The sequence below is a fragment of the Ornithorhynchus anatinus genome, chromosome 13 (genome assembly GCF_004115215.2).
Source record: "Ornithorhynchus anatinus isolate Pmale09 chromosome 13, mOrnAna1.pri.v4, whole genome shotgun sequence".
Taxonomy (NCBI): Eukaryota; Metazoa; Chordata; class Mammalia; order Monotremata; family Ornithorhynchidae; genus Ornithorhynchus; species Ornithorhynchus anatinus.
Window position 1 is genome coordinate 2,301,210 of NC_041740.1, and position 12,324 is coordinate 2,313,533.

Consider the following 12,324-nt stretch of genomic DNA (forward strand, 5'->3'; position numbering starts at 1 on the left):
AAAGAAAAGGACGGTGAAATGCTCCCACCCGAGGTGATAATGATAATAATAGTGGTATTTGGTGGTGGTAAGGGAATCAGACTCCTTGGGGCTCATGGTCTTAAATCCCATTTTACAGAGGAGGGAACTGAGGCCCTCTTAAATCCCATTTTACAGAGGAGGGAACTGAGCCCCAGGGACGTGAAGTGACTTGTCCGCAGTCACCGAGGAGACAAGTGGCGGAGCTGAGACCGGGCTTCGCCCGCAGTAAGCGCTCAGAAAATACGACTGATTGAACGAGCGAATGAACCCATTTCGACGAATCCCCCCGCGCGACTGATTGCGGAGCCCACCTTTGATCCCGAACGGTAGCCTAAGTGGCTGAGTCCAGGGGGGACGTATTTTGCTTTCCTCCCCTCGACGGGAGACGTCGTCGCCTCTCTGCTATCCCAGTGACCCTGACGGTCGGTCCGAAGCAGGCGGAAAGGGGTGGGGGAGGGAGCGGGGAGGGGATAGGCTTCCTTTTCCCTTTACGCTGAGCTGCGAGATTATCGCTCGGCCCTGAAAAGTCAATCCTGAATCCTAAACGCTGAGGACGGCTCCTCTCGCCTGCTCGACTGGCGGAGAGCTGGCGAGGAACACGAACGAGTGGCGGCTTCTTCGTCTCGATAATTAGAACCTCCTAACCCCCCTAAATACACACCGCGCATCCCGAGAGGGGGCTCTGGCCGGGAGATGACCAGTCAACGAATACACGCTTGAGGGGAGCCGTCTGCCTGAAGCTCTGAAGTGACTGCCTTCGCGTCAGCTACATTCGTTCGTATTTATCGGGTGCTTACTGTGTGCAGAGCGCAGTACTAAACGCTTGGGAAAGTACGATCGAAGAATAAACGGTGACATTCCCCGCTCACGACGGGCTTACGGTCCAGGGGAGGGAGACGGACGTCCATACGGACAAATAAAATGACAGACGTGGGGCCGGGAGGAGGGGGGAAAGAGCAGAGGGAGCGAGGCAGGGTGACGGAGAAGGGAGTGGGAGATGAGGAAAAGGGGGGATGAGTCTGGGAAGACCCCTTGGATAAGCCTTGGAAGTGGGGGGGAGAGTCACTGTCTGTCCCCGTTGAGGAGGGAGGGTGTCCCGGTCCAGAGGCGGGACGAGAGCTGGGGGTCGCGGAGAGCCAGGACGGACAAACCTGCTGCCCCGCAGTGGGGCTTTGCTCTCCGACGACTCGTCCCTTCTTAGTCTGTCCGGAAAACTGGACGCCTGGGTCCACCCACACGGGCCGATTTCTCAAAGTCGAGGGGCCCCGCTCAATCAGTCCAGCGTCCGTGAGAAGCAGCGTGGCCCCGTGGATGGAACCCGGGGTCGGAACGTCACGGCTTCAAACCCCAGCTCTGCCACTTGCCTGCTGTGTGACCTTGGTCAAATCACCTCCCTTCTCCGGGCCTCAGTAAAATGGGGGATCGAGACGGGGAGCCCCACGTGGGACGGGGACTGTGTCCAACTCCATTTCCTTGTATCCACCCCAGCGCTTTAGTACAAAGTAAGCGCTTAACAAACATCATAAAATAATCGGTCGGTCGGTCAATCGTTTCTATCGAGCGCTCGCTGCGTGCAGAACACGGGACGAGATGTTTGGGAGAGGACGATACAATAGTAAACGGATACTTTCCCCGACCCCAACGAGCTTACAGTCTAGAGGGGGCATTTATCAACGGTACGTGAGCAGTTCAGGTCTGCAGAAAGCACTGTACTGGGCGCTCGGGAGAGTGACTTATAACGGAGTAGGCGGGCACGTCCCCTGCCCACAACGACCTTACGGGCTCGAAGCCTGCGGGTCCTCCCTCGGGGCGACCGAGGCCGCTGGTATCAAGTAAGCCCGCTCCAGCAGAACAGTGAGGGCAAAGTTCCCGCTGACCTCGGGCAGGTCTCTTGACTTGAAGTCTCTCAGAAAAGCAGCGGGGCTTAGTGACTTGAGCAGGGGCCTGCGAGTCAAGAAGGACCTGGGTTCGAATCTCCGCTCAACCGCACGTCTGCTGAGTGTCCTCGGGCCAGACCTTCTCTGGGCCTCCGTTCCCTCATCTGCGCGATGGGGATTGAGGCTGTGAGCCCCACGCGGGAGATGGACTGACTCCAACCTAATTTGTTAGCTTGGATGTACCCCAGCGCTTAGTACAGTGCCTGGCACGTAATATTTAATACCAAAAAATATATATATCCAGTGCTTAATACATCACCTGGTATGTAAACGCTTAAGAAATACAGAAAACAAAAAACAGAACAAACCCCCCCCCACACACACCACACTAATTAAAAGACACTCCCCAAAGAAAATATCGGAGGAAAAGAAATGATCGCCCAACAGGGTGACATTCTGTGGCAACCACAACTGAATTACACCTGCTGTTAGGAAATTTTCGACCTCACCTATTGTAGCAGGGCAGTTTGATCCAGCTTCCTGGAAGGTCACTGGCTCTGCGGCCTTTTTTTTTGTTTTTTGGCAGGAGAGAGTCCTGATGGCAAGTTTTCAGGCACTTTTGCTTACCTGACACTTCTGCGAGTATTGAAACTAAGGCCTGCTGTGTTCCAGTTCGGGAATACAACAGACTCATTCTACTTGATCGCTCTGTCGGGGAGGTGGGTGCTGTTCAGGGTGTTTTCGCAACAAAAGTTCATTTCACAACCCCTAATCTCTGACGCCCTGCCAGCTGCGGACCGGGCATTCAAGCAGCAGGCAGCTACGGGTGTGGAAGGAAGGGATCCCGAGAAGCCGGGAAGGACGGGAGGAGCAGAACCGCAGCAAGGCAGCAGGCCGATGGCTGCGACAGAGGGAAAATTTAAATTAGGGTCACCCTAGAGGAGAGTTAAACGGAAGGATTATAGGTCTGCCGACCTAACTCACGCTAAGAGCCCGCGGGGGATGGTGTAAGGAAAACGGGGAGCCTAGAGGTGGGTGAATAAAGAGGGAAGGAAGGAAGGAAGAAGCGAGGGGGGGAGAGGAAGCAATGTCGCCTAGTGGGCCCGGGGGTCAGAAAGACCGGAGTTCATTCATTCATTCAATAGCATTTATTGAGCGCTTACTATGTGTAGAGCGCTGGACTAAGCGCTTGGAATGAACAAGTCGGCAACAGATAGAGACGGTCCCCGCCGTCTGACGGGCTTACGGTCTGATCGGGGGAGGCGGACGGACGAGAACGATGGCGATGAATAGAGTCGAGGGGAAGAACATCTCGTAAAAACCGATGGCAACTAAATAGAATCGAGGCGATGGACATTTCATTAACAAAATAAATAGGGTAATGAAAATATACACAGTGGAGCGGACGAGTACGGTGCCGAGGGGATGGGAAGGGAGAGGGGGAGGAGCAGAGGGAAATGGGGGGAGAAGAGGGTTAAGCTGCGGAGGGGTTCTAATCCCAGCTCTGCTCTCATCTGCTGTGTGACCTTGGCCAAGTCACTTCCCTGTGCCTCAGAAAAAAATGGGGATGAAGACCGTGAGCCCCACGTAGGACCGTGGACTGGGTCCAACCTGATTAGCCTCTGTCTACCCCAGCGACTAGTACAGTGCCTGGCATGTAGTAAGCGATTAACAAATGCCATTAAAAAAAAAAAAGGGAAGGAGAAATCTTTATTACTCGACAGGGAAGCAGGCAAGTTTTCTGCCGGCTGAGGGGAAGAGAAGATGGTAAGTGGAAGTAAAGTAGGAAGAAGAAATTGTATAGAAACCACCCCTACCATGGAACACTCCGTTTACCCCCATCCCCAGCGTGGCCTAGTGGACGGAACCCAGGCCTGGGAGTCGGACCCGGGTTCTAATCCCGGCTCTGCCACTTGCCCGCTGTGTGACCTCGGGCAAGTCGCTTCACTTTTCCGGGCCTCATCTGTAAAAGGAGGATTAAGACGGTAACGCCCTGTGCGGGACAGGGACCGTGGCCCTATTAGCTTGACTCGACCCCAGCCCTGAGGAGAGCGCCTGGCACGTAGAAAGCGCTCCACAAATTCCACAGTTACTATGATTATTCTTATTTCAGTAGCCCCTCGGGAGCCAGGATCCGAGATCCACGATCTTGTCCCCCGAGATCTTAAGGACGAGGACTGCGGGCTTCAAGATGCCGAGGTTGGAATATACCGCTGTCCTCTAGCAAGCGGGGAAGGAGTTGAAGACTGTGGATTGCGAGGTCAACGTGGGGAGGGAATGTGTCTGCTTTACTGTTATTTATCAGTCAGTCGTGTTCCCTGGGCACTCACTGTGTGCAGACCACTGGACTAAGCACCGGGGAGAGCACAATAGAACAATATTACAGACACTTTCCCTGCCCAGGAGGAGCTTACAGTCTAGAGGGAGAGACAGGCATCGGTATAAATCAATTACAGATTAGTAAATAAGTGCTGTGGGGCTGGCGGGGGACGACAAATAAAAGGAGCAAATCTAGAATCAATAGATCCTGGACGCTCCCAAGCGCTCAATAAACACGACCGATGGATGGAAGGACTTGGCGGCCCGGTGAAACACGACGGCTTCAGGTTTCCACTCCTATCTCATTCCTCCCTCCACCGTTGATGCCTGTGGGCGTCTAATTCAGTGGGGTCACGCTGGCCGGAGAGGGCTAGCTCCGTGTACCCCATCCCGGCGGGAACCACAATTCTGCAGGAATTGTCTGAGCCCTACCCGGTCTCTGGATGGAGGAAGGAATTAGAAAAGAGCCGAAGGGCTAGAAGGGCTTCTAGAAGCAGCGTGGCTCAGTGGAAAGAGCAAGGGCCTGGGAGCCGAGGGTCGTGGGTTCTAATCCCGGCTCTGCCGCTTATCAGCTGGGTGATCTTGGGCAGCCACTTCACTTCTCTGGGCCTCAGTTACCTCATCTGTCAAATGGGGATGAAGACTGCGAGTCCCCTGTGGGACAAGCTGCTGGAGAGAAGCAGTGTGGCTCAGTGGAAAGAGCCCGGGCTGGGGAGTCAGAGGTCGTGGGTTCGAATCCCGGCTCCGCCACCTGGCAGCTGTGGGACTGTGGGCAAGTCACTTCACTTCTCTGGGCCTCAGTTGCCTCATCTATAAAATGGGGATGAAGGCTGTGAGCCTCACGAGGGACACCCTGATGACCCTGTAACTACCCCGGCGCTTAGAACAGTGCTCTGCACATAGTAAGCGCTTAAATACCAACATTATTATTACCTTGGATCTACCCCGGCGCTTAGAACAGTGCTTGGCTCAGAGTAAATGCATAACAGATACCATCATAATAATTGTTACTATTACTACCCCGGCTCCCCCACTTGTCTGCTGTGCGGCCTTGGGTAAGTCACTTTACTTCCCTGGGCTTCAGCTCCCTCATCTGTAAGATGGGGATAAAGACTGAGAGCCCTATGCAGGCCAGGGACCGTGTCCAATGCGATCTTCTTGTATCCACTCCAGTGCCTGGCACACAGTGAGCGCTTAACCAGTTCCCTCATCGTTGTTATTATTTATTAGCCCTCCGGGTCGGGGAAGGGGCAGAATTAGGGCGACCGCTCAGGTCCGAATACAAAGTCTCTGCTCTTCTCTGCCGAGTCTGCTGGGTGCCTCTGGGCCAACACTTTCACCTCTCGGTTTCACTTCCTCGTGGGGACAACGCAAATACGGTTCAGTCTGGCCAACGCTGATGTGGGCAATGGGAACTGAACAGATGAATTCTACCTCGCGATATAAAAAAGAAAAACCCGAATAAAGGCAGAGGGAACTCAAACATTAAGGCACCTGGGGGCAAATAGTCTATTATTAACCAGGAATACGCGTACCTCGTGTCAATATTAAAAAGGGCACGGAGCTTAAATGTCACCAGAAATGTTTCGGCTTTCAACGCGTTAACGGAAGCATCAGTGGGTTCTGGAAGAGGATTTCTGGGGTCAGGGGTCTTCTGGGTCATTTGGGAAGACACATAAACTCCCTGTACTTTCTGCAACGCCGGTGTTCAGTCCATTATAAATAATTCCAGCCGCCGGAACGGGAAGAAACCACAGAATGGGTTCTCCCTCCTGGAAGTTCCCTTGACGCAGGTATATAAAACGTGCTTTATGACCTAGACCGGCGCTAGTCATCCTCGTATTCTGCAATGGGAAAGTCCAAAAGACAAACGCGCCTGTTAATATCAACTGAGACCAGGCAGAGGTCAACTAACCTACAGTCTCCCTCCTATTCCAGTTATTTAGCGGGTTAGAGAGCCGGGCAAATTGAGCTAAGTAACGGAATCTCCTCCCGTAAGAGACAGGTAAGAACGGGAGACTCCCGTCACCCCTCTCAAATCTCCCGAACTGCAGTCCCGGAAGCAGGACGATATTCTAGATGTCTCCAGAGTTCTTCCAGCCCTGGGAATCTCCACGGATTCATACCAAGCCAGGGGTTTCCAGGGTTTTTTTAGGTTTTTTTCCTGCTCCCTGCTTGGCAGTCAGATTTCGGGACTCTCTTAAGTGCTCAAAATTATTGACTGACAGTAATAAGAACGATAACTGTGCTCGCCAAGCGCTTACTATGTGTCAACCGTCCTAAGCGCTGGAGTAGATAGATAGAGAATAAGGTAGAGAAGCAGCGTGGCTCGGCGGAAAGAGCCCGGGCTGGGGAGTCCGAGGTCAGGGGTTCAAATCCCGGCTCCGCCGCTTGTCAGCTGTGTGACTTTGGGCGAGTCACTTCGCTTCTTTGGGCCTCAGTTATCCGGAAAACGGGCATTGAGACTGCGAGCCCCACCTGGGACGACCCGATCACCCGGTCGGCATCCTCCCCAGCGTTTAGAACAGCGCTTGGCACACAGTAAGGGCTTAACAAACGCCATCACTATCATTACAAGATAATCAGGTCCCCTGAGGGGTTCACTGTCCAAGGAGGAGGGAGGACACGCCCTGAAGCCCCATTTCGCAGACGGGAGAACTGCGGCACCGAGAAGCGAGGTGACTTGCTCAAGGTCACACAGCAGCCAAGTGGCAGATTGAGAACCCAGGCCCTCAGAGACACAGGCCCGGCCTCTACAAGGCCTGGCTGCTTCTTCACAGATACTGCTCTCACCTGGGTCGACGCTTCTTTACGATCGTCCCCAACTAGCCCTTCGTCTCATTTTTCTTCCCTCCTGGCCCCCAAATAGCTTCCAGCTCCTCTCTCTCTCCCCCTAAAAATACAGCACTTCCTCTCCAAATACTATATTCCCTATCCAATCTTACCTCCTCCCTCCCTCCTTCTTCCTTTCCGGCAACAGCTTTCGGTGCCGAAGACCTCTAATAAACCACAGCGAGCTTCACGGGATCCTCCCCTTGGGAAGTCACCGTACCGTACTCCCGCGAGCCTGCAACGGGAAGGGCAACGCTTTCCGATGCAGACTTCCAGATCTCGGCACCTGGGAGGGTCGATCCTCAAGCGAAGACGAGCTGATGAGATCAGTAACGTTAGCGTCGGCCAGAACAGCGGCGAAGGAAAGGACAGTCGGGAATAGCATCGGTTGAGAATACGCAGCAGTAGGCTTCCCGGCGAATTTCCCTGAGCTAGCAGCAAGGGCTCCGGGCCTGGGAGTCCAGAGGACCTGGGTTCTAAACCCCGTTGTGCCGGGCGGCCTCGGCCGTGTCACTTTACTTCTCCACGCCTCAGTTCCCTGCTCTGCAAAATGAGGATTCGATACCTCCTCTCCCTCCTACTTTGAGCCCCGTGGGGGACCTGAATATCTTCTATCGATCCCAGCGCTTACACAGTCCTTGGGACATAGCGTATAATAAATGCCATGTTCATTTTGGGTTTTTTTTTTAATAATATGCTTTTCACGCTAAAGAACTACGGTGTTAGCGAGGGTTCCGTCGCCACTCTTTAGGTTGTTCCTCTACGGCTACTAAATGGGGGGGGGGGGGAGGAGGGGTCGAACGACTAGGGGTGGGCATGACCCACCTTTCAAATGAAATTTTAAAAAGTGACAGTCTCCCCGTTACTCCCCGACAGGCCCGCAGACCGGTCCGCAGCAAACGCCGGCGCCCTCAAAACAGGCGCCGACCCAACCGGGGCAAGAGTCCCCGGTAAGGATGAGAAAGGAACGGCTCTAATCAATCGCCGATGCATTCGCCGGCTTGACGGTTCCCTTGCCCGAACCCCCGGTTGCCTCCTGGACCCAATCGAAGCTACCCCTCGACCTCTCCCGGCGTTTCGAAAGGTGAACTGACCGACGGTTCGGTTCTTATTTCCTCTACGGCTCGGACCTTCAGGTGGGCAAAGGGAAAGACAGAAACAGACGTCCCTCTCGGCCGAAGGGGATGGATTATTTTCCCACTCTTGCTTTGGGGAGGAGAACAATTAAGCCAGTCAGAAAATTCCAGACTCGGGTTACAGGGAGACCTCAGGAGAGGTAATGTGGTGGTGAGGGGTGGGTGGGGGGAAGCCGGGCTGTTTTTACAACACGCCGAGTCCATGAGGACGAGGGGTGGGGGGTGACCGAACCCCGTCCCCCACCAAGGTCTCCTGGGTCCCCTCCGGACCGTAAGCTCGCTGTGGGCAGGGGACGGGTCTATGACTCTCCCAAGCGCTCACTCCAGCGCCCCGCAATAAGTACGACCGACGCGGCGTGGCTCTCAGTGGCCAGAACACAGGCTTGGGAGCCAGAGGTTCTGGGTTCTAATCTCAGCTCCGCCACTTAACCGCCGTGAGACTGTGGGCAAGTCACTCCGCTTCTCTGGGCCTCACTGACCTCATCCGTAAGAGGGGGATGAAGACCGTGAGCCCCACGTGGGGCAACCTGATCGCCTTGCATCTCCCCCAGTGCGTACAACAGGGCTTGGCACATAGTAAGAACAAATGCCATCACTATTGATAAGGGGATTCAGATCGTGGCTCCGTGGAAAGAGCATGGGCTTTGGAGTCAGAGGTCATGGGTTCGAATCCCGGCTCGGCCACTTGGCAGCTGTGTGACTGTGGGCAAGTCACTTCACTTCTCTGCGCCTCAGTTCCCTCATCTGTAAAATGGGGATTGAGACTGTGAGCCCCACCTGGGACAACCTGATTCCCCTGTGTCTACCCCAGCGCTCAGAACAGTGCTCTGCACATAGTGAGCGCTTAACAAATGCCAACATTACTATTATTATTCGATCGTGAGCCCCACGGGGGACAACCTGATCACCTTGAATTGCCCCCAGCGTGTAGAACAGTGCTTGGCACACAGTAAGCGCTTAACCAACGCCATCACTGTTAATAAGGGGAGGAAGACCGGGAGCCCCACCTGGGACAACCTGATCACCTTGTATCTCCCCCAGCGCGTACAAACAGGGCTCGGCACATAGTAAGAACAAATGCCATCATTATCGATAAGGGGATTCAGATCGTGAGCCCCACCTGGGACAGCCTGATCACCTCGATTCGCCCCGGCGCGTAGGACAGGGCTTGGCACGTAGTAAGCGCTGAACGAATGCCATCACTATGAATGAGGGGAGGAAGACCTGAGCCCCAGGTGGGACAAACCTGATCACCTTGCCCCTCCCCCCCGGCGCGCACAGAGTAAGCGCTGAACAAACACCCTCATTGTTGTTATTATTCCGACCGCCCCGTCCGGACTCGCCCCGGGGGAAGGCCGGACAAGAGGGGCCGAGGGGGCCGGGACAAAGCCCGCGGGCTCGGGCGGCCGTGGGTTCCAATCCGGCCCCGCCTGCCGTGTGACCTTGGGCCAGCCGCCCCCCCTCCGCGGGGCCTCGGCTGCCCCGGCTGTGAAATGGGGCTGCGGGCCGACAGCCCCGCGTGGGGCGACCTGACTCCGTCCACCCCTTCAAACCCCTTCGGTCCTTCTCTTTCTCGGCAGGCACGGCGGGACACTCACCCCGCGGGCGGCCGGTCCTCCCTCCCGGGCTCGGCGGGGGTGTCGGTCTCCTCCTCCTCTTCCTGGTCTTCGTCCTCGTCGGCTCCGGAGGAGGAGGAGGAGGAGGAGGAGGAGGCGGAGGAAGAGGAGGAGGAGGAGGAGGACGAGAAGTCGTCGGCGCCGCCGCCGCTGCTGCTGCTGCTGCTGCTGCCGGTGGCGTCCGAGTCGCAGTCCTTCTGCACGGCCCGGAGGAGGGCGGTGGCGCTGCCCACCAGGCGCCGCAGCTCGGCGGGCCGCGGTCCTTGGGGCTCCCGGGCCGCCCGGGGCCGGTCCCGCTCCCGCTGCAGGTGTCGGCCGAGGCCGTGCAGCTGGTGGCGGACGTGCCGCTCCACCTGGCGGGCCCGCACCGCCTGCAGACGCCGGCACAGCCGCCGCGCCCGCACCCACAGCGCGGCCTGCCGATCCCACGCCGCCCGTTCCCGCTCCCGCCCCGGCCCGCCCGACCCCGACCCGGCGGCGGCGGCGGCGGGGGCGGCGGCGGCGGGTTGGGTCAGCGCCGGGGCCATGGGCGAGGGGGCGGCCGCCATGCGGAGGGGGCCGGGAGCCTGGCCGCCCCGCCCGCCCGCCTCATCCGGACCCGCTCCCCCTCCGCCCCGCTCGCTCGCTCCCTCCGCACCCACACACGAGCGGCGGCGGCGGCGGAGGGGCGGAAAGCCCGAGGAGCGGCCGCCCCCCGCCCCTGCTCACCCGGGAGGGAGCAGCGACGACGCAAACGAGCGGGAGGAGGAGGAGGACGACGACGACGACGAAGGGGAGGAGGAGGAGGAGGAGGAGCAGAGGGGGGAGGAGCACGAACAATACTCCATTCACTCCTCCCCCCTCCCGCGCGCCCCCGGACCCTCGATCGGCCGCGCCTCTCTCTCTCTCTCTCTTCCCACCCCTCCCTCGCGCGCACGCGCCCTCCCGCCCGTCAATCACCGGCCCCTCTCCCTCCCTCCCGCGCACGCGCCCTCGGGCCCGTCGGTCACGGGGGCCTCGGTCTCTCTCCCCCCTCCCTCCCGCGCACGCGCTCTCGATCGCTCCCGCCTGGCCCGCCCTCCGGCGCATGCGCCCTCGGTCCCTCAATCACTGGGGCCTCGGCCGCGCCTCGCTCTCCGCCCCCCCCCCCATCGCTCGCGCGGCCTCGCGACGCCCCTGACGTCACCGCCCCCCCCCGCGCGCGCGCGGGGCGGGAGCCAAACGCGAGGGCGGGAGCGGCCTCGTGGCGCCGAAGGACGGCGCTCGGCAGCCAATGAGAAGGCGCCGCTCGGGCCTCCCTCAGCCGGCCGACACGACGGCGGGCTCGCGCGCCTCCGCCCCCCTCGGGGGGTCGTGACGTGGGGCGGCCCCTCAGGCCCCCAAGGCGGCAAAATGGTGGCCCTGCGGCCGCCATGGGAGTTGGACCCCTCCTCCCCCTTTTCGGCTGACTCACGCCACTCTCCCGTCCACCGCTCCCATGTCGGCGAGCCCGGCTGTTCCTCTTTCCTTTTCTTCGGAACTCGGTCTCCCTCCACCGTCCGGGGAATTAGGCCGCGTGGGCAGAAATACCAAGGATCATGACACACGATAACAACGTTGGCATTTGTTAAGCGCTGACTATGTGCAGAGCACTGCTCTAAGCGCCGGGGGGGAGATACGGGGTCATCAGGTTGTCCCACGTGGGGCTCCCAGGCTTCATCCCCATTTTACAGATGAGGGAACTGAGGTACAGAGAAGTCAGGTGCCTGGCCCACGGTCACACGGCCAAGTGGCGGAGGCAGGATTCGAACCCAGGACCTCTGACTCCCAAGCCCGGGCTCTTTCCACTGAGCCACGCTGCTTCTATTCACAGTCAGATTAATTCAATATGTAAGAACCACCCTCACGCTAGTGACAAATCCATGAACTGTTGCACAGAAATACGACGTCGATATTCTGCAGATATAAATTCCAATATGTGATCCTTGGATTATTCCCCCATAAGGAGTATCACATTCCACTTTTTTGCCTGTGAAAGTCTTTCTTTTTTTTAATAGTATTTAAGAGTTTACTGCGTGCCAGGCACCGTACTAACTGCTAGGGGGAAGAAACAAGCTAATCAGGTCGGACACAGTCTGTCTCCAACACAGGGATCACAGTCTTAATCCCCATTTTATAGATGAGGGGACTGAGGCGCTGAGGAGTGAAGTGACTTTCCCAAGGTCTCACAGCAGACCCCTGTGGTGGAGCCAGAATTAGAACTCAAGTCCTCCTTTCACCCACCCCCAGGCTCTGTCCACTAATAATAATGATGTTGGTATTCGTTTAGCACCTACTATGTGCAGAGCACTGTTCTAAGCGCTGGGGGAGATACGGGGTCATCAGGTTGTCCCACGTGCGGCTCACGGTCTTCAACCCCATTTTACAGATGAGGGAACTGAGGCCCGGAGAAGTGAAGTGACTTGCCCACAGTCACACAGCTGCCAAGTGGCCGAGCTGGGATTCGAACCCACGACGTCTGACTCCCAAGCCCGGGCTGTTTCCACTGAGCCACCCTGCTTCCCT

The 12,324-nt window shown here is 57.4% G+C and overlaps 1 protein-coding gene and 1 long non-coding RNA gene across 2 annotated transcripts in view; both read right to left on the bottom strand.

The window, feature by feature from the left end:
- The window catches only part of LOC103165830 (KAT8 regulatory NSL complex subunit 1-like), an 80,961-nt gene extending 70,735 nt beyond the window's left edge, over positions 1-10,226 (bottom strand). Inside the window, exon 1 of the mRNA XM_029078081.2 lies at positions 9,784-10,226. The gene's annotated coding sequence lies outside the window, so the exon portion shown is untranslated. The remainder of the gene's footprint in view (positions 1-9,783) is intronic.
- Positions 5,703-7,626, bottom strand: LOC120638763. The gene is made up of 2 exons (XR_005660686.1): positions 7,163-7,626; positions 5,703-6,061 (listed from the first exon to the last, which is right to left on the bottom strand). It is a non-coding gene; the product is annotated as an uncharacterized LOC120638763 (long non-coding RNA).
- Positions 10,227-12,324: the final 2,098 nt, after the last annotated feature.